The sequence below is a fragment of the Chrysochloris asiatica genome, unplaced genomic scaffold (assembly GCF_000296735.1).
Source record: "Chrysochloris asiatica unplaced genomic scaffold, ChrAsi1.0 scaffold00062, whole genome shotgun sequence".
NCBI lineage: Eukaryota > Metazoa > Chordata > Mammalia > Afrosoricida > Chrysochloridae > Chrysochloris > Chrysochloris asiatica.
Genome location: NW_006408580.1, coordinates 6,830,118 through 6,852,923, shown reverse-complemented (window position 1 = coordinate 6,852,923; position 22,806 = coordinate 6,830,118). Strand labels below are relative to the sequence as shown.

Sequence of the window (22,806 nt, the reverse complement as noted above, 5' to 3'; positions counted from 1 at the left end):
ATAGAGTAGAAGTGATTGAGGTAAAAGACTTAAGATAAACATTAGAGCTAGAAACAAGATATAGAAGTGTGAACACTTGTGTTTGTTGTTGGTTTGTTAAGTGCCGTCAAGTTGATTCCAACCCATAACGACCCTGTATAGGGTTTCCAAGGAGCAGCTGGTGAGCTTGAACCACCAACCTTGCAGTTCAAAGGACTTTGCAGTCTGATGCATTAGCCCACAGCACCACACCAGGACTCTGGACACTTGGCTAAAATGGGTTAAATATTTAGTATAGGTTCTCAACAAAAAGCGATTGCCGTGTTTGTGCAGTTAATAAACCACAGGCACAGGTAATTCCCTTTTCCCTTGGTTTGGATTCAGACATGTTGGCTCTGTACCAAGAAATGGAACTTTTAAGCGCTTGTCAAAGACAATTCCTTCATACTCCATAGGGATGATGAACCACTTTTCTTGTCTTTCAAGGCAGGGAGCAGAGTTCTCAGTGCCTATAGGAGAAATTACAACTTGCACACACATCCAAAATGTCACTGGTGAGCCTATTTGGCCCTCAGAGTATTGTAGAAAAGGGAAAATCCAAGATTTGCTGCCATCTGATTGAACTGGGACATGCTCATTGGTCCAGCTGGCAATTCTCTTCACCCTAGCATTCCACAAGCAACCTGAGCATCATCAGAAATCTTGAGCCTAGAGATCTCTCCCTGGATCTTTAGATCCATATATTTATATAAACTCCATTGGAGTTCCTAATGAGCTGAAAGCTAAGAATTTGATAGCTGCAAGTGAACAGGAAAAATACGAAACATTAATGTACAACTACCCACCCCTATTCTTCCAGGGAACAAGTTGGAATGCAAATTAGGCTACCTAACGTGACCAATCTTTTGACTTCTCTCCTGTCTTCAAACAGGTCTGCAACCTAGCCCCTCCCCAATTCTATTCCCTTAAAAGCCTGTACCGAAGGAGATCTGGTAGCGTAGTGGTTACGAATCGGGCTGCTAATCTCATGGTCAGCAGTTCAAAACTACCAACTGTTCCGCCAGAGAAAGATGAGGCTTTCTGCTCCCGTAAAGATTTACACCCTCGGAAACCCTGTACAGGGTCGCTGTGAGTCGGAACCGACTCCACAGCACATAACAACAACAACAACAATCTGCACTCAGGGCTCAGCCTCTGAGCCAGCTGGCTTAATAAACCTGAAACTTTGCTTCATCTCTCTGAGTGACCTTGGTTTCTTCCGCGACGGATCTAAAGCTGCTCTAATACTCTCGGCTCTACAGCTGCTATAACACCAACTAGAGCTACCCTAACACTTACCTAAAGCTGCTGTAACATTTGGTTTCCTGATTGGGAAACCGACCGCGCTGGCCCCTTTAGCCACGGCTCAGAATCAGGGAGTGGCTGATGGCGAGCTACCCTCAGCATGCCACCGCCACATTTGATGGTCCCTCCTCCTCCGAGTGGGGGCAGCCACACCTGCCTATCACGACCAGACTCAAAAGGAGAGGTGAACCAGAGAACCAGCCAGGACTTCTGGAATAGGTAAGGCCTTGGGGCCTGAGTTCAACTCAGTCAGGCCTGTCCCTACAGACAGAAAGGAAGCTTGATCAGCTTCCAAGGTCTCACCTAGAGGCCTCAGTCAGGGATTTCCTCTAAGGGGGTGGAACTGCCATAAACTCTGTGTGACTGGTTGAGTGTGAGTGTGCATGCAACAAAAGTGTTGTTTGTTGCGCCCGGTCTGTTTGATACCACAGATCCGGCTATGGAATCTGAGAGGGCCTTAACCTGCTGTTCTGTGACAACATCATAAAGCATAACGGTGACTCACCTTTGAGAGAAAGTAATCTGGTCCGGGATTGATACCAGTGCACCTTAGCTAAGATGTGTCTAAGTTCCTGAGAGGGATGTGGCCTGGTGGGCAATTGAGTGAACCCCTCCTTGTCTGTTGCAACACTTAGAGAAACTATGGGAAATTTTCATAGCAAGCCAACAGTCTTAGAATGTATGTTATTGAATTTTAAAAAGGGATTTAGTGTAGACTATGGTGTGAAGCTGAAGCCTTCTAGGCTTAAGACCCTGTGTGAGGTGGAATGAGCCACATTTAACGTTGGATGGACAGCTGAGGGAACCCTTGACATGTTCGCCATCTGGTCGGTTTGGAAAGTCATTACAGGGAAGCCAGATCATCCTGACCAATTCCCGTATATTGACTCTTGGCTAGAAATTGCCCAAACCCTGCCACAATGGGTCTGACTCTGAATTAACAGGCAGGAACAGAGTCAGGTTTTGGTGGCCCAAGACTGCAGCCCCTCTATTAAAATCTCAAAAATCCTTCAGAAGAAGACTCCTTGCCACCACCTTACGCCACGGAGACACCTACAGCACCGAGACCCCCTCTCCCTGAAACCCTGCCACTGTCCAATCCACCGCCTCCAAGTTCCTCGCAACACACCCCACCATCACAGGTTGCCAGCCTGCTTTTGGGTCCTCCATCGGTCCTCTGTCCAGCCCACCGCTTTATCCGCTGCTTCCGGCCTCGTCCTCCCCCAGGGGAATGTTGCACTGGATACTCCACTGGTGAGGTGCCTCCGATCCACCCAGCCACCTACTGTCCAGCTTCTGGTTCACGAAGCCCGCCTCCCACCTACCACTCTTAAAGATGGTACCGCTCAACCGGGTTGAAATACCTCATATTATCAACCCTTCAGTACCATGGACCTGTTGAACTGGAAACACCATACTCCATAGTATTCAGAAAAGCCACAGGCCCTCATCGACCTCATGGAATCCATCTTCCAGATCCCCATGTCCACTTGGGATGACTGTCACCAACTCCTCCTCACATTGTTTAACACTGAGGAGAGACGAAGAATCCTGTTGGAAGCCCAGAAATACACCCAGGACCTAGCTCTGGGAGATCAAGACTTGGAGAAGTGGGCGAGAGTGAAAGTCACCAACATAAAACCAAACTGGGACTTCCACACTCCGAAGCGGGACCATCCTCCAGGGTGTCTGAAATGGTGCTTGGAAACCGACCAACCTGTCAAAAATGGCCACTGTCCTTTACAAGACGGATGAGGCACCAGGAGACTTTTATGAGCGACTCTGTGAGGCATTCCGAATCTTCATGCCATTCCATCCAAAGACGCTTGACAACCAACGAATGGTTAATGCAGCCTCCGTAGCCCAGTCCGCTCCAGACATCTGCTGTAAACTCCAGAGGCTTGATGGCTTTGCCGGCATGAATGCTACCCAGTTACTAACAGTCACTACAAAAGTCTTTGCAAACCACGATCAGGAGACCCAATGGGAGGACGAGAAGAAGATGAAACAGAAATTCTCACTCCTTGCCGCTGCCTTGGGAAGACCGGATCCTATGGTGAAGCCTGGCCCACCCCGAAAAAGGGAGACTCAAAATAGGCCACCCTTGCATCCATATCAGTGCGCATACTGCAAAGAAACTGGGCATTGGAAGAATGAATACCCCTCAGGGCAAACCCCCTTCAATGAGAATGCACACTCTGATTGGTGACCACGTTCTCACTGATAAGGGGAAGTGAGGGAAAAACAGCAATGAAGTTGTGATCTAAGCCCTACAATGCTCAATAGACTCCTGTGAACCCGGATGGAGACCTGGTTGGACAGCAAGGTGCCAATTCCAGGAGACTCTTGGACCCAGAGTCAGCGACATAGCGACAGAGGACTAGAGTGGAGAGTGAAGTGTCCAGTTGATAAGAAGAGAGGGCACATGCATAAGTACACCTACACTTGCAGATAATACCCACCTGACCTGGCTTCAATGGCTGGATGATCAGAGCTCAACCAGAAGAAGAAAGAAGAGGGAAAAAAGAATAATCTGATACAATTTGATGAACTTGACACACACCTATGGAAGCAGTAGCTCAAAAGAGGGAACAAATCTTTACAGCGAGGATCATTGCCACCTCCTCCGCACATGGAGAGGTCAGGGATGGGCAACTTGGACATTGGCTACCCAGATTTTTTTTTTGGGGGGGGGGGTGCTACAAAGGCAAGAAGTGACTGGCTTACAAGGTTTCAAGAGGGAACCTAGATTCAAAGGGAGTGGAGCAAGGTAGACTCTCCATTGAGTAGTATCCATTCTGCCTAGTCGGGGCTGATGAAAGGAGATGTGGATAGGTCTCTTGCAATACAATAGCAAATAGTTGTTATCAGGACAGATTGTAAGGGCTGGAAATGTAAAAGTAGACGTTTTAGAGTAAAGGGAGGGGAGTGATTAACCTTGCAGTCTAGGAGCAGATGTCCCTGGGACCATTAAAGGAGAAGAGTGGAGAGCAGGACCCTACCCAGAGACGCAGTGATACTAGGGATGGAGGCAGAGACGATGACGTGAGGAGATGGAGCGTCTGGGGACTTTGGACTCAGAGAGGGAGAGGGGCTGTATGCAGATGACCTGGGGCAGGCTTGTGAGGTATATCCTTTGGTTGATGGATGATACACGGAAGGGATTATAACCAGGGCAAGGAAATGATATACAACGGGATCAATGTAAAGCTGATGTCCTTCCATGTAAACGATCACATAATTCACAATAAAGCATTTAAAAAAAGGGGGATAGGGGAATAGCATTGGCAAACTGTACTGCCAGTAAGTGTAACCCTGAACTGATCCACCAAACTCCCCCTGAAGAACTGGGGAATTATTAACACTAGGCATTGATGGAACTGGACTGAATCTTTTCACCCCCTTCACTATTTCAGAATGGGTATAGAGGCATCTGCCTCAAACTTTCCAGGCCTATTAATCCTTCCATAAGGATGTGACCAAGCCCTTGCCCCCTCCACCTCAGCCCACAAAAAATTTATTCCTCATACTAGCAGAAGGGATAACACACTCCTTAAATGTCACTTCCTACTATGTGTGTGGGGGCCCTTTGCTGGGAGATCAGTGGCCATGGGAGGCCAGGGAACTAGTCCCCTCTGAAACTCTACCAAACATCACTATTATATGGTCCTCCACTAGAAGTCATTGGATTTTAAGCTCTGGTAGCGTAGTGGTTACGAATCAGGCTGCAGTTCAAAACTACCAACTGTTCCACAGGAGAAAGATGAGGCTTTCTGCTCCTGTAAAGATTTGCAGCTTCGGAAACCCTGTACAGGGTCGCTATGAGTCGGAACCAACTCCACGGTACTCAACAAGAACAACAGCCATAGGGCAGTACTGCTTGGCCAGGGGAGGAGGAAACTACACACACCCTGTTGGGGAAGTAACATGTCTTGGCCAACGATATTACAATGTCTCCTCTAGCAAAAGTACATGGTGGGGAAACTTAACAGAACAAAATCCACTGGCCAGATTTCCAACTTTAACTGGAGTATGGCACACTCCAGAGAAAATTCAAAATTGGGAGGCCCCAGACAGGCTGTACTGGATTTGCGGAAATAAGGCCTATGCCTGCCTCCCTGACAACTGGGAGGGAAGCTGTATAATTGGAATGGTAAAGCCTTCCTTCTTTCTTCTGCCCCTTAAAATGGGAGAGTTACTTGGTTATCCAGCCTCCCGGCCTATAACTCAAACTTATAGTTACAAATAGGAGACCGGAAAGATAACGAGTGGTCCCCAGAATGGATAATTTAGTACTATGGACCTGCCACTTGGGTGGAAGATGGATCTTGGGGATATTGTACCCCTATATATATGCTAAACTGAATCATTCTGTTACAGGCAGTCTTAGAAATCATTACCACTGAAACTGGAATGGCCCTGACCCTCCTCACGTATCTACAGACCCAGATGCAAAATGCCATCTATTAAAATGAACTAGCCCTGGACTACCTATTGGCCGCGGAAGGAGGGGTATGTGGAAAATTTAATTTCACCAACTGTTGCATACAAATACATGATCAGAGTCAGGCAGTAGAAGACCTTGTGAAAAAGATGCAGAAAGTTACCCATGTCCCTGTGCAAACCTGGAACAGGTGGAACCCCCAGAGCCTGGGGAGGGCGGGTGGTTCTCCGCCTTTGGAAGGTTCAAGACACTCATAGGTGGGGTTCTGTTTTTACTTGGGATTTGCCTAATTATCCCATGCCTTCTCCCATTAGCAATCAGGTCTATAGGAACCACCATTGAAACAATTATCAGTTGAAAGATAACTTCACAATTACTTTATGTTAAGTACCAGCAGCTTCTGCAAGAACTGCCAGGTAGTGAGGCTCCAATTAACTAAGTAAAGGGGAGAATGAACAGGAAAAATATGAAACATTAACTTACAACTTCCCACCCTTGTCCTTCCAGGGCACAAGCTGAAATGAAAATTAGATTACCTAGCAGGACCAATCTTCTGACTTCTCTCCTGTCTTCAAACAGGTCCACAACCTAGTCCCTCCCTGATTCTGTTCCTATATAAGCTTGTACCAATCTGCACTTGGAGCTCAGAATCTGGAGAAGTTATCTCCTCTGAGCCAGCCAGTTTAATAAACCTGAAGCTTTGCTTCACCTCTCCGAGTGGCCTCGGTTTCTTTGGTGACAGATCTAAAGCTGCTATAATACTCTTGGCACTAGAGCTGTTGAGCTATCGTAACATTTACCTAAAGTTGCTGTAACACAATGTTTGAGAGTATATTTTTCTAGCGATCTAAAAAAAAAAAATGTTAAGTGAATCAATTACATCTACTATAACCAATAAACTACACCAGAGATGCCCTATGAAGGGTCGATAAACAGGTCAAAAATGCTGGGATCAATGATCCTTTCACTGTCAAGTCAGAGGTACGGTTTTGGAAAGTGGAAAAATTATCTTCTCCGTTCTCTAAATAATAGCTGGAATTTAGACAGCATTAGATGGCTGAAAGCAGAGAATATCAGAAAGATGTGTACTATGCTTTATTGACTATGCAAAAGCTTTCGATTGTGTGGATCATGACAAGCTATGGACAACATTGAGAAGTATGAGTATTCCAGAACAGTTATTTGTGCTCTTGAAGAATCTGTACCTGGACCAAGAAGCAGTTGTTAGGACAGAACATGGGAACACTGAATGGTTTCAACTTAAGAACGATGTGTGTCAAGGTTTTATTCTTTGACCATACTCATCCAACCTGTACGTTGAGCAAATAATCTGAGAAGCTGGGTTGTATGAAGAAAAACGTGGCGTCAGGATTGGAGGAAGTCTCATCAACAACCTGCGATATGCAGATGATACAACCTTGCTTGCTGAAAGTGAAGAGGACTTGAAACATTTACTGATGAAGATCAAAGAACACAGCCTTCGGTATGGGTTGCATCTCAATGTCAGGAAAACAAAAATCCTCACCACTGGACCAATAAACAACATTCTTATCAATGGAGAAAAGATTGAAGTTGTCAAGGACTTCATTCTTCTTGGATCAACTATCAACACTCATGGAAGCAGCAGTCAAGAGATCAGACGACGTATTGCATTGGGCAGATCCGATGCACAGGAACTTTCTAAAGTGTTGAAGAGCAGAGATGTCAGCTTGAGGACTAAGGTGTGCCTGACCCAAGCCATGGTATTTTCAATAACCTCATATGGATGTGAAAGCTGGACAGTGAATAAGGAAGATGTAGAAGAATTGATGCTTTTGAGTTGTGGTGTTGGAGGAGAATACTTAAAGTGCCATGGACTGCCGAAAGAACCAATAGATCTGATTTGGAAGAAGTGCAGCCAGAGTGCTCCTTGGAGGCCAGGATGGCTAAGCTTCGTCTCTCATACTTTGGACATATTGTCAGGAGGGAATAGTCACTGGAGAAGGATGTCATGCCGGGTAAGATGGAGGGTCAGAGAAAAAGAGGAAGACCCCCAACAAGATGAATCTGCCAGGTGACATCATTGATGGCATCAAGTGTGGCAGCGGTAGTGAGGTTGGCTCAGGATGGGACATTGTTTCGTTCTGCTGTGCATGGGGTCACTATGAGTCGTTTCCGACTCCATGGCACCTAACAACAACAAGATGTAAGGAGCTCTGGTATCGTAGTGGTTACGAATTGGGCTGCAAACCTCAAGGTCAGCAGTTCAAAGCTGTTCTGCAGGAGAAAGATGAGGTGTTCTGCTCCCGTAAAGATTTACAGCTTCGGAAACCCTGTACAGGGTTGCTATGAGTCGGAACAGACTCCATGGCACACCATCACCACCAAATGTTGTGTCATGCCCTGAGTCTGAGGACTAGTCCAGATTCAGAGGAAGTCAGACATGGTCCCTACTTGGCTTAAGTAAGCATTTGTCACTGTGAGCAGGATTCATTGCACTGTGTCCAGACCTAAGAAATTGTAAGGTTTTGTGGGAGAGAGAAAGAAGGGGGATGGGATAAAATGTTTCAGTTGAAAGGAGAGCAGCTTCTGAAGTTGCCTGGAGCTGATGTCATACTGGATAGAAAAGATAGCTGCTTTGTGGCTAGGGCCTACTGGGACCCACCCTGCCAGAGGCCCAAGGCCATATGCATATGAATGGGGTTAGTCCAAGGGAGAGGGAAAAATTGAACTCTGAACTCAAGTGTTTTAAAAGGCTAATATGTTTGACTGCCTTATGGATACTGGCTTCTCTGCCTATTATTGTAAAATAGACATACGTATGCAGTAGGAATATTGGGAATTATGATTACTGAAAATTTGTAAACTGGCCTTCCGCCTATACTTGATTAGATTTGCTAAAAGGGGACTTATAAATTGTCAAAAAAAAAAAAAAATAGACTTCTCGGCTTAAGACTTTGTAAAACTCTAAGGTGGAATCTTGAGCAACACCCAGAACTTTAGAGTTGAGATGTTTGCATTTGAAAAGACATGCACACCAACCCAGAATTTGAAAGAACAAATTTGTGATTGAAAGAAATCAGAGAAAAAAAGCAGACTGTTTGGCATTTTGAGTTTCTGGGGCATGGAGGCAAGGAAAGTTAGCCCATCAAAGATCACCTGGGTCTACTTGTTCTATTGACATCTGTTGACCTTGAGATGAAATAAAAGGGAAGACTGACTGTTCTAAGTGCAGGAAGGTATGTGTGAACTCCTAAACTTGCAGTTGGTACTTATTTGGTCTAGCTTGGATAGCTGGAGTTGTTCAGCTGACTAAAATATGATCAGATCAATATAAAGATGCTTGACACTCTAAGTAAGTGTCATTTGCTACCATTTGATGAACTGGACTTTTGCTTATGGATGCAGTTCCTCAACATTTCAACCAGAATGGAAATTTCTTCAGATCAAAGAAAATGTATATCTTCTCAGTGTACTGGGTTGGTTGTTGTTTTTGTTGTTAAGTGCTGTTGAGTCAATTCTGACCCATAGCAACCCTGTTTAGGGTTTCCAAGGAGCAGCTGATGGGCTTGAACCATCGACCTTGTAGTTCAAAGGACTTTGCAGTCTGATGCATTAGCCCACTGTGCCACACCAGGACTCCACTGGGTTAGTTGCTGTTGTTGTTAGTGCCATCGAGTCAGTTCCGACCCATAGTGACCCTGTAAAGCTTGAACCACTGACCTTGCAGTTCAAATGGCTTTGCAGTCTGGTGCATTAATCCATGGGATGGACAATTTAGACATTGCAATTTCTATAAAGACATGAAGTAGCTGACTTAATAAACTTTCATGGGTGTGCTTAGTTTTAGAATGAGGGTTCAAGGGAAAATCTCCACTGACCAGTTTTCCTCTTTCACAGATGTGTCTGGTGAAAGGGGTTATGGAATGATGTTGATAAGATTTTATTAATTGTTAGTAGTAATTGTGATTGTCAAAGCTGTAATTGTAGAACAAATATAGCTAAAAGGAGGGAGTTGTTATCTTTTATTTCAAGAACAGACAATCCCAGGACCATCAAGAAGGAAGAGCATGAGTGGAGCTTGGGATCCCAGTCTGAAGAAGCAGCAACAGCAGAGATGGTGGCAGATGTGATGACATGGAATGATGGAGCAACTATGGACTCTGGGCCCATGGACTGAATGAGGCTGTGTGCCCATGGGCTAGATACTGGACATTTATGTGTGCCTCAAATATTTCTGCTTTGTTTATTTGTGAGATATAAAAGGAAAATGGAGCCAGTGTGTTTTCAGTTGTACATGTTTTGGTTATATCATGTCAGATGCAAGTATTATGCAACCTAATATAGGCATCATTAGCTCAACTCTTAGGTACTTCCAAAAATGATACACTTTCTGAGGATTTAAAAAGAATCAATGAAGATGAGACCAATCTGTGTAAAGATGAAATAGAAGGATTTGTGAGAAATTCTCAAGATGGCCCATCTTTAGGAATAAAGGGCGCATGAGATTGCTAGGTTGTTGAATCATACCCAGGGATATGTAAGCAGGATGAACTGGGGTAAGGGAGAAAAGAAATCTGTTCCAGGACTAGGAACTGTAAATAATAACAGTCATTAAGACCATGGGTGCCATTCAGGCTAGATTGTGGAACTGGAGGAGTGGCTTTTTTGAGACAAGGGAATAAAACTGTTTACGAGCCGGCCATGTGGTGCATCTGCCCACGTCTACTGGATTGGGTGCAGACTCAAATAAAGAAAACCTCACTGTCTCTAAAATGAGTACAGATTGGATTCCTTGAGTGTTTGTCGGTATCAACGATTCTCACAATCATATACCACCTTTTGAAATAGTTAAACATCAGCCATTTCTTTCTTTCTTTTTTTTTTTAAACATTCTGTTTCATCTTATTAGCTACATCAGGTGTGGGATTTACAAACGACATACATACATGTTCTGGATACAGATGGTGTACTTGTGGGTCTTTATCAGAAGTTCTGAAATGCATGGGCCTCACTTACATGTGGTACAAAACAAGCCAACCAAACTACAAACAGAGGACACTTCAGAGTGGACACTGTAAACAGTTAAATTACCAAGACATTAGTTTAAGGCCAAAATGCTTCAATAAAAACAGCATACAAAACATAAACAAACATTTCTGTCAACTCCCTGTCCGTGTATCACTGCAACCATCTTTGAATTATCCTCAGTAAAATTTTACATGTAAGTAAAGAAAATAAATAAATAAAATAAAACAAAAATACAAATTACATGTAAGTTTTGTACACGAGTCTTAAAAAAAAACAAAAAACAATATTGTGTTCTATACAATATTGCTTCTTTTTAACGTTTTAAATTTAAAGAAATACTCTGGAATTCCAGAAAACTGGGGAAAATATACATGCAGTACAATTAAAATCATTTCACAAAAATACAAAATTGTGTCAGTTTTTCCAAAAGAACTTCTTTTTCTTTTTTTGAACATGGAAAACTTCCATTTCAAAAGCCTTGTTCACATCCAAGCATGGCAGAAAGGCAGCACCCTGTTCTCACTACTTTTGGTAGGAAAAAAAAAACACACAAAACATGACTGGCAATGGGGCAGCAGAGAGAAAAGGAGTTTCCTGCATCCTCACATAAACCAAAAGGCCAGGGTTGAGAATCTCACTGTCTTTTACAAGCAAGTCTGCAACTCCCACACAGAAACGACCTTATTTTCTTTCAAAGCATATCCAGTGCTCCGTGCAGAGCTACCTCCAGAATGAGTGCAGATGGCTTCATGAATGCATCATGCAATCTTAGGCACCACTGGCTAAAATATTCACCAACCAAGCCCGTGGGAGGCAGCAGAACCTTAGATATTCGAGCAGCCTCTCCGACTATCAAGTCTACAAAAAGGCCTGCTGGCACTGGGAATGACATGACTGTTGCATTCTGTGTCTTCTCATTTCTGACAAGGGTCCCAGGGGCATCCCATCCAGAAGTCCTCGGTCCGCCCTCAAGCATCCAGCTGGACTTCAACCGCCTGCATCTGCAGAGTGTCATTGTCTCCCAAAAGCTCTGTCTCTGGGACAGACCTTTCCTTCTCCTTATTCTGAATCACATCTTCTGGAGTGTTCTGTGATTCCTCACTGCTCTCGAAGAGCAGGACTGCCCTGTCGGTCACCAACGTGTTGGAGGGCGCAGTGGTGACGTAGCCAGTGCTGGTAGAGCTGCTGCCACTGTGATGGGAGCCTGACTTGGGGACCATCTGGGAAGGCACTTGCTAAGGTGCCATTTGCATTGGTATCTGCACAGGATAAAAGTTGGGCAGGTAGGCTCCATAGGCAGGCATGGGCTGGCAGCCACTGAGAGGGATGTAGAGTTGGGGTGGGGGTACCATGGGTTTGATCTGGCCCGTCATGGGGATGAACTGGGGCTGTGTGAAAGGCTGGGCTTTCTGCTTGGGTCCCATGTAGCGGGCGTTTCTCATGTTGCTCACAGGGCTGGTGCTAAGGGAGCTTGTCTGCGTGGTGTTGCTGGTGCCTGAAGTCTGTGCCAAGCTATTGTAGTTGGAGGGGTTCCCCTAGGTTCTGAGCCTGCTGTGGATATCCTTGAACCAGCGCCACCAGTTGGGGAACTCGTTCTAGCACTCAACCACAAGGGCGTATACCCGGGTGGGGCAGTTGTCAAGGCAGGGCAGCAACTGACGGCTTCAGATCATCTCCACCACATCCTGGTTGGAGTAGCCGCAGTATGGCTGCAGGCCATAGCTGAAGATCTCCCACAAGACCACACCATAGGACCAGATATCGGAGTCAATGGAAAACTTGCCATATATGATGGCTTCTGGGGACATTCAGTGGATGGGCAGAAGCGAGTTCACCACCAACTTGTAGTAATCAGTTGAGTACACTTCGCGGAAGAAACCCAGGTCCGAGCTCTTCACGTTCAGCTTATCGAACGTGACGACATTGCTGGGGGCTGGCCAGGTACTCCATACCCGCAGAGATTTGGGCGACTAAGTGGACAAAGTCAGGGGGCTCCAAGGCAGACTTCATAGTCCGGTCATTGTCAGTGCTGCCCACGTTCGAGTGTGGTGAGCGCATGACCAGTAACTCATGTAGGTCACCGTGGGGACAGTAGCTGAAGACCATGCCGAAGGGCTGTTCTTTGGTCACCACCCCAAGTAGACAGACGATGTTGGGGGTGCTGGACCGCATCATAGCTTCATGCTTAAACTCCTCCCGGAGGGCACTTCCACTTTGTCCTTGAGCGTTTTGATGGCCACTGGCTGGGTCTGCTCCCGAGGTGTGGAGCCAAAGAAGTGGCCTTTATAGACTTTTCCAAACCGGTCTTCACCCAGCTCTTCCATGGATCACACCATGAACCAGCTGATCTTTGAGCTTGGGTTGTTTGTGCTGGTTAATGACAGGCAACTCCATGTCCTGAGTGGGCAATGCCATCAGCTGCCTTCGCTGGGGTGTGGATGCTGAAGCCTTCTGCTTGTTCCAATACATGCAGACCAACAAGAAAAGGCACGCGACGACCAAAGGAATTGCAATGCTTGTAACCAGTTTATACAGAATTCCCATTCTGTTGCTGTCTCGAAGACTACATGAGGGACCATCACACAGTTCCATGTGTATGTTTTTATTTGAGGTAAAGCACCACGGGCCTTCCATCTGGCCACCAGGGTTCCGGCAGTAGGCATGCCCACCTCTTAGCTCTGGGAAGTCGGCGCTGGGTAAGTGATGGCTGAGGGGGTGCTGCAAGACCCAGGCCTGGCACTGGTTCCCTGACTTGGTGGTGCTGGCAGCCCATCTGTATTCTGTGTCAGAGTCGTTGTAGCACTGGTGGGAGCGGCCCAGCCTCTTGACGGGGATGCCAATGCACATGCAGTTGGCAGCATGCTGGCTCTCAGGCAGGGGCAGTGCCTCGCACTTGGGCAGCTGCAGTTACATGAGGATGAGAGGGTTGGAGCGGACAATAGCGTACTCCTGGCGGCATAGGTCCCTCTCCAGCACCTCGTCAAGGCCCAGCTCTCGGGGCTTGGGTGCCCTGGACTGCTCATCGCACAGTGGGAACAGAAAGTGCCAGAAGGATGGGATGCTGAACTGTGAGCGAGCACAGGTCCAACAGGTGCATGGAGGTGCCAGTCAAGGTGAATGCCGCAGTGATTCGGTTTTCGATCTCCCCCTGCATATGCAGGGAGTCCACATAAGCGGTCTGGTTCCCAATAAAGTGTGCACAGGCAATGCCTCGGTAAGGCTGGCAGAATCCATCCTCATGATGTTGTTGTTATTGTTGTTGTTGTTGTTATTAGGTGCCATTGAGTTGGGACTGACTCATAGCGACCCTATGTACAACAGAACGAAACACTGCCTGATCCAATTGTTGTCATCTTGTTGGAGGTGTTCCTCTTTTTCTCTGACCCTCCACCTTACCAAACATGTTATATTTCTCCAGCGACTGGTCCCTCCTGAAAACATGTCCGAAATATGAGAGACGAAGTTTGGCTATCCTCGTGATAGTCGTCCTGAAAATTATGATTTGGTCTGTGTGTTGGACCAAACCTTACAAATAGGACGCCTTCACCCCGTTCGTGGCCACACAATGATAGCAGCCAGTATCTGTGGTGTCCAGGTCTTGAATCCTCAGCTGAGAACCATACTCCCATCTTCCCGATGATGATCCGCTGGGGCTCCTGAAGGGCCGGGGCTTCATTTTTCAACCACCGCACATTGGCGGGGGGGACGGATTTCCCACCACCTTACAATGGAGAATGGCTGTCTGGCACTGGACTACCGTGATATTGTTTACTGGCTCCAGGAAATTCAGAAAATAACCTTTCAGAGTAGGGAGAGGGCTGTTGTGTCCCAATGAGTCGTTTGGATCAGGAGCCTCCACCTCACCTGAGGTCCAGGTCCTGAGTCACGAAGAGCGCTGTGGCCGCCCAGACAGCAAGAATGCAGAGTGGCATGAGCCACAGCAGTCCCGAACCCCGGGCCATGCCGCGAGCCGTGGGGGTTCTGGGAGCAGCAGCTTGCTGCGCAAGGGCTTGGAGCCAGTGTTGGGCTCCCTGGCTGGGGCCCCGAGCAACCTGGGGTGGGGGGAGCTGTAAGCCACCACTCCTTTATCCCATGTGTCCGCTCCCCTTCCTCCTGAGTTCTTCTCAAGTTGGTTCTCTTCTTCCTCCTCCTCTCCTGGTCCGGATGTTCGCTCAGCTCTGGCTGCAGTGGGCTGCCTGAGAGCTCCGTGGCGCAGGCTCTGGCAGGAAGCAGGGTCCAGGCTTGCCCGCCCACTAGACCATTTCTTTTTGACACAGTGACTCTGTATTCCTTCCATCTTCTTTTGATTGTTTCTTTATCATTCAGTATTTTGCCCATTGTTGTTTTGTTGTTATGTGCCCTGGTGGAGTCGTTCCGACTCATAGTGAACCTGTACAGTGTTTCCGAGGCTGTAAATCTTTACGGAAGCAGAAAGCCTCATTTTTCTCCTGAGAAACAGCTGGTAGTTTCAGACTGATGACCTTGCAGGTCGCAGCCTGATTCGTAAACACTATGCTACCAGAACTCCTTATTTTGCCCATGTTGTTACATGCCATGGAGACCCTGTACAGGGTTTCCGAGGCTGTAAATCTTTACGGGAGCAAAGAGCCTCATCTTTCTCACGTGGAACAGATGGTAGTTTCGAACTGCTGACCTTGACGTTCGCAGCCCGATTCATAACCACTACGCTACCAGAGCTCCTTAGAATCCTTCAATACCACAAGTCGAGATGTGATTTGTTTTTCTTCAGTATGTTCAGCTTGAAAAATGCTGAATGTGTTCTTCTTCCCTTTTGGTTTTCTAACTCCAGGTCTTTGCACATTTCCTTAGAATATTCGATTCGTCTTCTCAAGCTGACCTTTGAAATGTTCTGTTCAGCTCTTGCACCTCCTCAATTCTTCCATTTTCTTTAGCATCTCTATGCTGGAAAACAAGTTTCATAGTGTCAAAATTCCATTTTGGTATTTTCCTTCTTTCTTGTTTTCTCAATGACCTTTTGCTTTCTTCCTGTATGATGTTCTTGATGTCAACCCACAACTTTTCTGGCAATTCACCTTTAGTGTCTAATGCATCAAATCTGTTCTTTACATGATCTCTAAATTCAGGTGGATATATTCAAGGTCATATTGTGGCTCTCATGGACCTATTTTAATTTTCTTCAGCTTCAGTCTGTATTTGCATATGAGCAGTTGATGGTCTCTTCCACAGTCAGCCTCTGGCCTTGGTTTGGCTGATAATATGGAGCTTTTCCACTATCTCTTTCCACAGATGTAGTCAGCTTGATTTCTATGTATTCCATCTGGTGAGGTCCATGTGTATAACTATCTTTTGTGTTGTTTAAAAAAGGTATTTGCAATGAATAAGTCATTGGTTTTGCAAAAGTCTATCATGCAATCTCTAGCATCATTTCTATCACCAAGGCCATATTTTCCAACTACTGATCCTTCCTGTCTGTTTCCAACCTTTGCATTCCAATCACCAGTAATTATCAATACATCTTGATTGCATGTTTGATCAAATTCAGACTGAAGATGATTATAGAATTCTTCATTTTTATCATCACTGACTTTAGTGGTTGGTGCATAAATTTGGATAATAGTGGTATTAACTAGTCTTCCTTGTAGGCATATGGATATTATCCTATTTCAGAAAGTGTTGTACTTCATGACTGATGTTGATACGTTCTTTTTGATGATGAATGGGAAGCCATTCCTCTTCAATTTGTCATTCCCACCATAGTCAGCCTTGTGATGATCAGATTAAAATGTCTAAATACCAATCCATTTCAGTTCATTATGCCTAAAATATCAATGTTTATGTGTTCCATTTCATTTTGACAATTTCCAATTTTCCTAGATTCATACATCCTACATTCCATGTTCCGATGATTAGTGGATGTTTACTGCAGTTTCTCTTCCTTTTGAGTTGTGCCCCATCAGCAAATGAAGGTACCAAGGGCTTTACACCATTCGTGTCATCACCGTCAATTCTGCTTTGAGGTGGCCTCTCTTCCCAAGTTGCATTTTGAGTGCCTTCCAACCTGAAGGCTCATCTTCTGGCACGATATCTGACAATATTCTGGTGCTTTTCATCATGTTTCAATATTCAATAATCTGGTGCTAACAGTGTTCTAATGCTATTCATAAAGTTTTCATCATATTACAGATTGTTGATAAGTCTCCCTCCAATCCTGATGTAGCATTCTACTTCATATAGCTCAGCTTCTTGGATTATTTGCTCAGTATACAGATTAAATAAGTACAGTGAAAGGATATAACTCTGATGCAAACCTTTCCTGATTTGTTCTCTTCAAATAACTACTTCTTGGTGTATGAACACAATTAAGTATTTTGGAATTCTAATTCCTTGCAATGTTATCCATAATTTGTTAAGATCCACACAGTTCAATTCCTTTGCAAAGTCAATAAAACACAGGGGAATATCTTTATGGTATTCTCTTCCCTCAGCCAGGATCCATCTGACATCAGTGATGAATCTTTCTCTTACAAACAATTGAGTCATGTTCCAATGTTCTAAAAAAGATTGAAAAATGAAGAAATAATCCTAACCATGATCACAGTGCAATGCTCTGAGAATCTTATTCTTCACAATGTTATCCACACAGTTGAATGCTTTTGCATAGTCAATAAAACACAAGTAAACATCTTTCTAGTATTCTCTGCTTTCAGCCAAGATCCATTTGACATCAGCAATGTTACCACTTATTCTATGTCCTCTTCTGAATCCTGCTTCAATCTCCGGAAGTTCCCTGTCGATGTACAATTACAAGAGTTTATAGATATGTTTTGTTTTTCTTCAGTTCTTTCATTGTGATGTGCTATTGCAACCACAGGGTTGGTGATTCAAGCCCACTAGCTTTCTATGGTAGAAAGACGAGGCTTTCTGCTCCAGCAAAGATTTGCAGCCTCAAAAACTCTATACAGGGTCACTACGAGTTGGAACAACAGAAAATAAAAAAATAATGATATTGTTTGATGATTTCTGCATTCTGCTGGGTCATCTCTCTTTGGAATGGGCACAAATGTGGATTTCTTCTAGTTGGGTGGTCAGGTAGCTGTCTTCAAAATTTCGTGGCATAGACGAGTGCACACAAAATTCTAGATAATACCATGTACATAAAAATTTTGAGTTTCACAAAGCAGATCAGGTCTGCCTGGGGATTAGGTATAAGGAGGGCCAGTGGGAAGAGATAACAAAGGAGTATGTGTAATGGTAAATTTGAGGGCTGACGGATATGTTCGCTATCCTAATTGCAGTGATGTTCTCAGGCATGTGTATGTTATCAAAATCGATCAAATTGCACTCTTTAAATATGTTGTTGTTGTTGTTAAGTGCCGTTGAGTCAGTTCCGACCCATAGCGACCCTGTACAGGGTTTCCAAGGGTGTAAATCATTAAGGGAGCAGAATTTCCCACAGAGCATCTGGTAGTTTCGAACTGCTGACCTTAAGGTTCGCAGCCCGATTCGTAACCACTACACTATATTTCAATAACATTGTAACAAACAAATAAATAGAAATAAGATAAAAGGAAATTATTTCACTCAACAGAAGTTATATGGATATAAGAATTGATGACAGAATTTTTAAACAAGGGCATATAACCAAATATTCTAAAACATAGGTAAGAAATTTAAAGGGTTATGAGACTCGGTCAATGGGACTGGAACAACTGGAACGGAAATAATGAGACTATTGCTACAATGTGATGAATGTAACCAATATCATTGAACAAGTTGTGTGAAAATTGTTACATGAGACCCTGCTTCACTGTGTACACTTCTATCAAAATATAATAAATATATTTTAAAATCTATTTTTTAAAAGGGAGATACAAATTTGACAAATCTTATTTTTCAAAGAGTTGCTTGAGTAGTTGACATAAGAACTAGCAGCAGAAATGGAAAAATCCTAAGGGAGAGACGGTCACTTAAGTGACTTTCTATTCACTAAGTCATCAGCCATGTAATAATACTCCTGAGACAGCTACAGATGTTTTGTTAAAAATATCATAAGCATCAACAAAACCATCAGAAAGCTGGGGAAAATAATCTAGAATTCTGAGCAAATATAATCCTGGCAGAAATATAATCTAAAAATCCTCCATCAAAATAGAAGAAAATTAAAAAATTAAAAGGCAACTAGGGCCACTCCCCTGACAAATTAGTTAGTCTACTGGGGTTGTGGGAGCGGGGATAAAAGATGGCTAGGAAGTACAAGTAAGGTCACATATTACCCAGCAGAATCTCTTCTTTTAATGAAATTCTACCCATGGCCAGTTTCCTCAAGCATCCATTAGTGTTTAAAACTTAAACTCAATTGAGAGATTTGGGGATGAGCTAAGTACATATAAAAAGAGTGAGAGTGATAGAAAAGAAAGGCCAGAGGCCTGGGGGTCTGCTGTCCCTGATTTGATGTGCCAAGGAAACAGATATCCTAAGTGAGTTAGCAATATTGGATCTGCCTTCATTTTCAGAGCAAAGGATTAATCCTACTGACTATGTTTCCTCCCTCTAAGGCTGCTTTGGAACTGCTGTTTTACCCCAAATCTTCTTTGCATCTTCTTGGAAAATGGATTTGAGAAAGACATGGTGAAAATGAGCTTTGGGTTTTGTTTTTAATTACCTTCATGTGAACATATAATTTGTTGTTGTTGTTAAGTGTCGTGGAGTCGATTTCGACTCATAGTGACTTTATATTGAGTTTCCGAAGCTTTAAATCTTTGGCTGGAGCAGGAAGTCTCATCTTTCTCTTGCGGAGTGGCTGATGGACTTGAACCACAGTCCATTGTTTCTTCTAGGGAACCAATGCACTCCCAAGTTCCCAAAATTCTGACATGAACTTTGACAGTGTTGGAAGTATCCCAAGTATGAACAGACAAGAATATGAGGCGAGAAATACACACACACACACAAAATACAAGAGGCGAGAAATACACACAGAAAAAAAATACAAGAAGAGAACAGAGGAGGGAAGAAAGACCCTAGCTAAAGTGATCCGACTGGAAGGATGATTGTTTGGAGTACTGATGTGGCCCTGTGGGTTAATGCGCCAGACAGACTGCAAGGTGGGTGGTTTGAGCTCTTCAGCGGCTCCTTGGAAACCCTATACAGGGTTGCTATGGGTCGGAACAGACTCGACAGCACTTAACAACTACAACAACAAAGTGATAGGGCACACTGAAAAGAAAGGAAACTAGATTGCCTGAAAGGTAAACTCTTGGAATGCCTGAGAACTCATAACACTTATTTATAGATACAGTGCTGCATTTATCAATAAGGAGCCCTGTCTTACAGAGTATGTAGTCTAGTCAGGAAGCTGGACAACACAAATACAGATGAATATATAATTCAAGTAGTTAATAAAAGTTCAAGGTGTTAGTAGTCCTGTTGAAATAATGGGAAACTTACTTGCAGTAGTGACTCCATGTAAACTCAAAATCATAGAGCAGAAAACAAATTAGATCTAAGTGTGGAAAGCGTTGCTTGATGCTTCTTCTGGGAAAACATGTATTTACAAGCAAACTCTGACTTTGACCTATTTAACTTGGTAGTTTTGTCCTTTGTGGACAAATGAGGGTTAGGAAATGAGAGCAGGAAAATAAGGAATGGATTCCTCCATCCCAGAAGGCAGTGTTTCTGGCATTTTCCTTTGAAGTTACTCCCTCCTGGGCTCAACAAAGGCCAAACATCTATTCTGATTATTCAGAGGGTGCTGGTGACTACAGTAGTTACTGAGAGCTGCAGATCAATGGAGATTAGAGAAATCCCAGTGATTTCTGAGTCAGAGCCTTTATCAAAGGCAAAGGACCTGAACGATTTTTGGGCCATGAATACTATGGCAGTCTGGACTATGTTTCTAAATTAATAAATTATCTAGGATTGCAATGGTAGCATGTTGTTGTTGTTGTTGTTGTTAAGTGCCGTCGAGTCGGTTTCGACCCATAGCGACCCTGTACAGGGTTTCCAAGGGTGTAAATCTTTACGGGAGTAGAAAGCCTCATCTTTCTCCCGCGGAGCGGCTGGTAGTTTCGAACTGCTGACCTTAAGGTTCGCAGCCCGATTCGTAACCACTACGCTACCAGAGCTCCTTGCAATGGTAGCATAGTGGTTACGAATCGGACTGCGAACCACAAAGTCAGTAGTTCGAAACTAACTGCTGTTCCGCGGGAGAAAGATGAGGCTTTCTGCTCCCATAACAGTTTACAGCCTTGGAAACCCTGGGCAGGGTCGCCATGAGTTGGAAACGACTCCACGGCACATAACAACAACAATATATATATATATACACACTGTGATTACAGCCTCATTTGGGGAATATTTTTAAGTGACTCATTTAAAATTAAAACATAGAAAGTGGATAGAATGCCAAAGTCTTGTTTGTCAGCTTCCAAAACTAAAAACCCAAACCCATTCTTATCAAGTGAATTCTGACGCAGAGACCCTATATGGGGTTTCTGAGATTATAAATCTTTATGAGAGCAGATAGCCTCATATTTCCCCCACAGAGTGGCTTGTGGGTTTGAACCACCAACTTTGCAGTCCACAGCACTATCAAGTCTCCTTCTAGAGTAGATCATATTGACACAGTTGACCATTAGTCAGCTCCTGATAAAAAACATGTGACAATCTCAGGGGTTTTTTAAGAGACTTTTTAAAAAAAGAGAATGTTTATAAAAGTATGTTGATGTTGTTAAGTGCCGTCGAGTTGATTCTGACCCATAGCGACCCTGTATAGGGTTTCCAAGGAGCAGCTGGTGAGCTTGAACCACTGACCTTATGGATCAAACCGACTTTGCAGTCCAGTGCATTAGCCCACAGCACCACACCAGGATTCCCATAAAGGTACAGACTGGTTTAAAGTCACTAACAAAAGGTCCTGAAGTACTCTGAGAGTAACAATGATGGGGATTCACCACCTGATCTGACAGAGAATAGGGAGAAAATGGCATTTAGGATCCTGCCAGAGACCTGGAGTTTGGGGAGATAACAGAACAGGTATGGCAAATGGCAGGACCTTTCTCTTCTGTCCTCAAGGCTCTTGCAGCCCCCACCCACATGACTCAGCTAGTGCATCCCATGGGGATCAGAGCAGGGCAGAGAAGAATGGAGGCGAGAATAATGGAGAATAACCAGTCCATGCTCTCAGCCCTTTTGGACAGACAGTATTTTATACAAATACAAGTTGAGGAAATTGAAGGCTGTTATCTGGTTTAAAATTCAAGTCCCTCTTAAAATGATGCTTTTAGGAAGGTCTTATTTGCCTGATGCACCATATTGATCAAATTGTGTAGATAATTGTTTGTTTACCTTACCATTTTATTTTACCTCCATAGTCTCAGTCAGTGGGAATGCCTGGAGCTGCATCTCCTAAGTGAGTTTAATTGCTTATCTGTGCAAACAAGACCTCTCTATATATACATATTTTTTTAATCATTCTTGTCCAAATTGTGTCATGAAATATTGAAAGTTAAAGGGATGATTGAAAGGAGAGCCTGGACTGAAAATTGCCTAGAGCCGCATGATTCAGAGGATCCTCCTACGACTCCTGTCTATTCAGGTGAAGGGAAGAGTAAACATGTTTATAAATGTCAGACATGGCTCCTGTAGGGGCTATTGATGCAGACAGCCAGAGCCAGGTTTAAAAAAATTATCCAAAGTGCTTGATTCAATCTCACAGATGACCAGAAGTCTGGGAAAGAACGTCTTTAAAGTGGCTCTTGTCTTAGGAGTCTAGAAACTTGAGCACCCATTGAACAGCTAGGATGATGGAATTCCTGCCTCATTGTTATGCTCCCTGTGCCTCCCCCTGAACTTAAGTCACTTTGCACTTGTTATAGAACTCAACTACATGCATTTATATTTCTTCTTCTTCCTGGGAAACCCTAAAGAGAATATAATTTGGTCCACCTGGATCAGATCTTAATGACACCACTGTGACTCCAGTTCCCACACTGGGATTATATTACAAAGCATTTTCGGGTTATTTTCTAGGTTTTACCCTGCTCCCT

General features: G+C 44.2%; 1 pseudogene; it reads right to left on the bottom strand.

Moving 5' to 3' along the window:
- Positions 1-11,745: 11,745 nt before the first annotated feature.
- LOC102842495 lies at positions 11,746-14,739 on the bottom strand (annotated as a pseudogene).
- Positions 14,740-22,806: the final 8,067 nt, after the last annotated feature.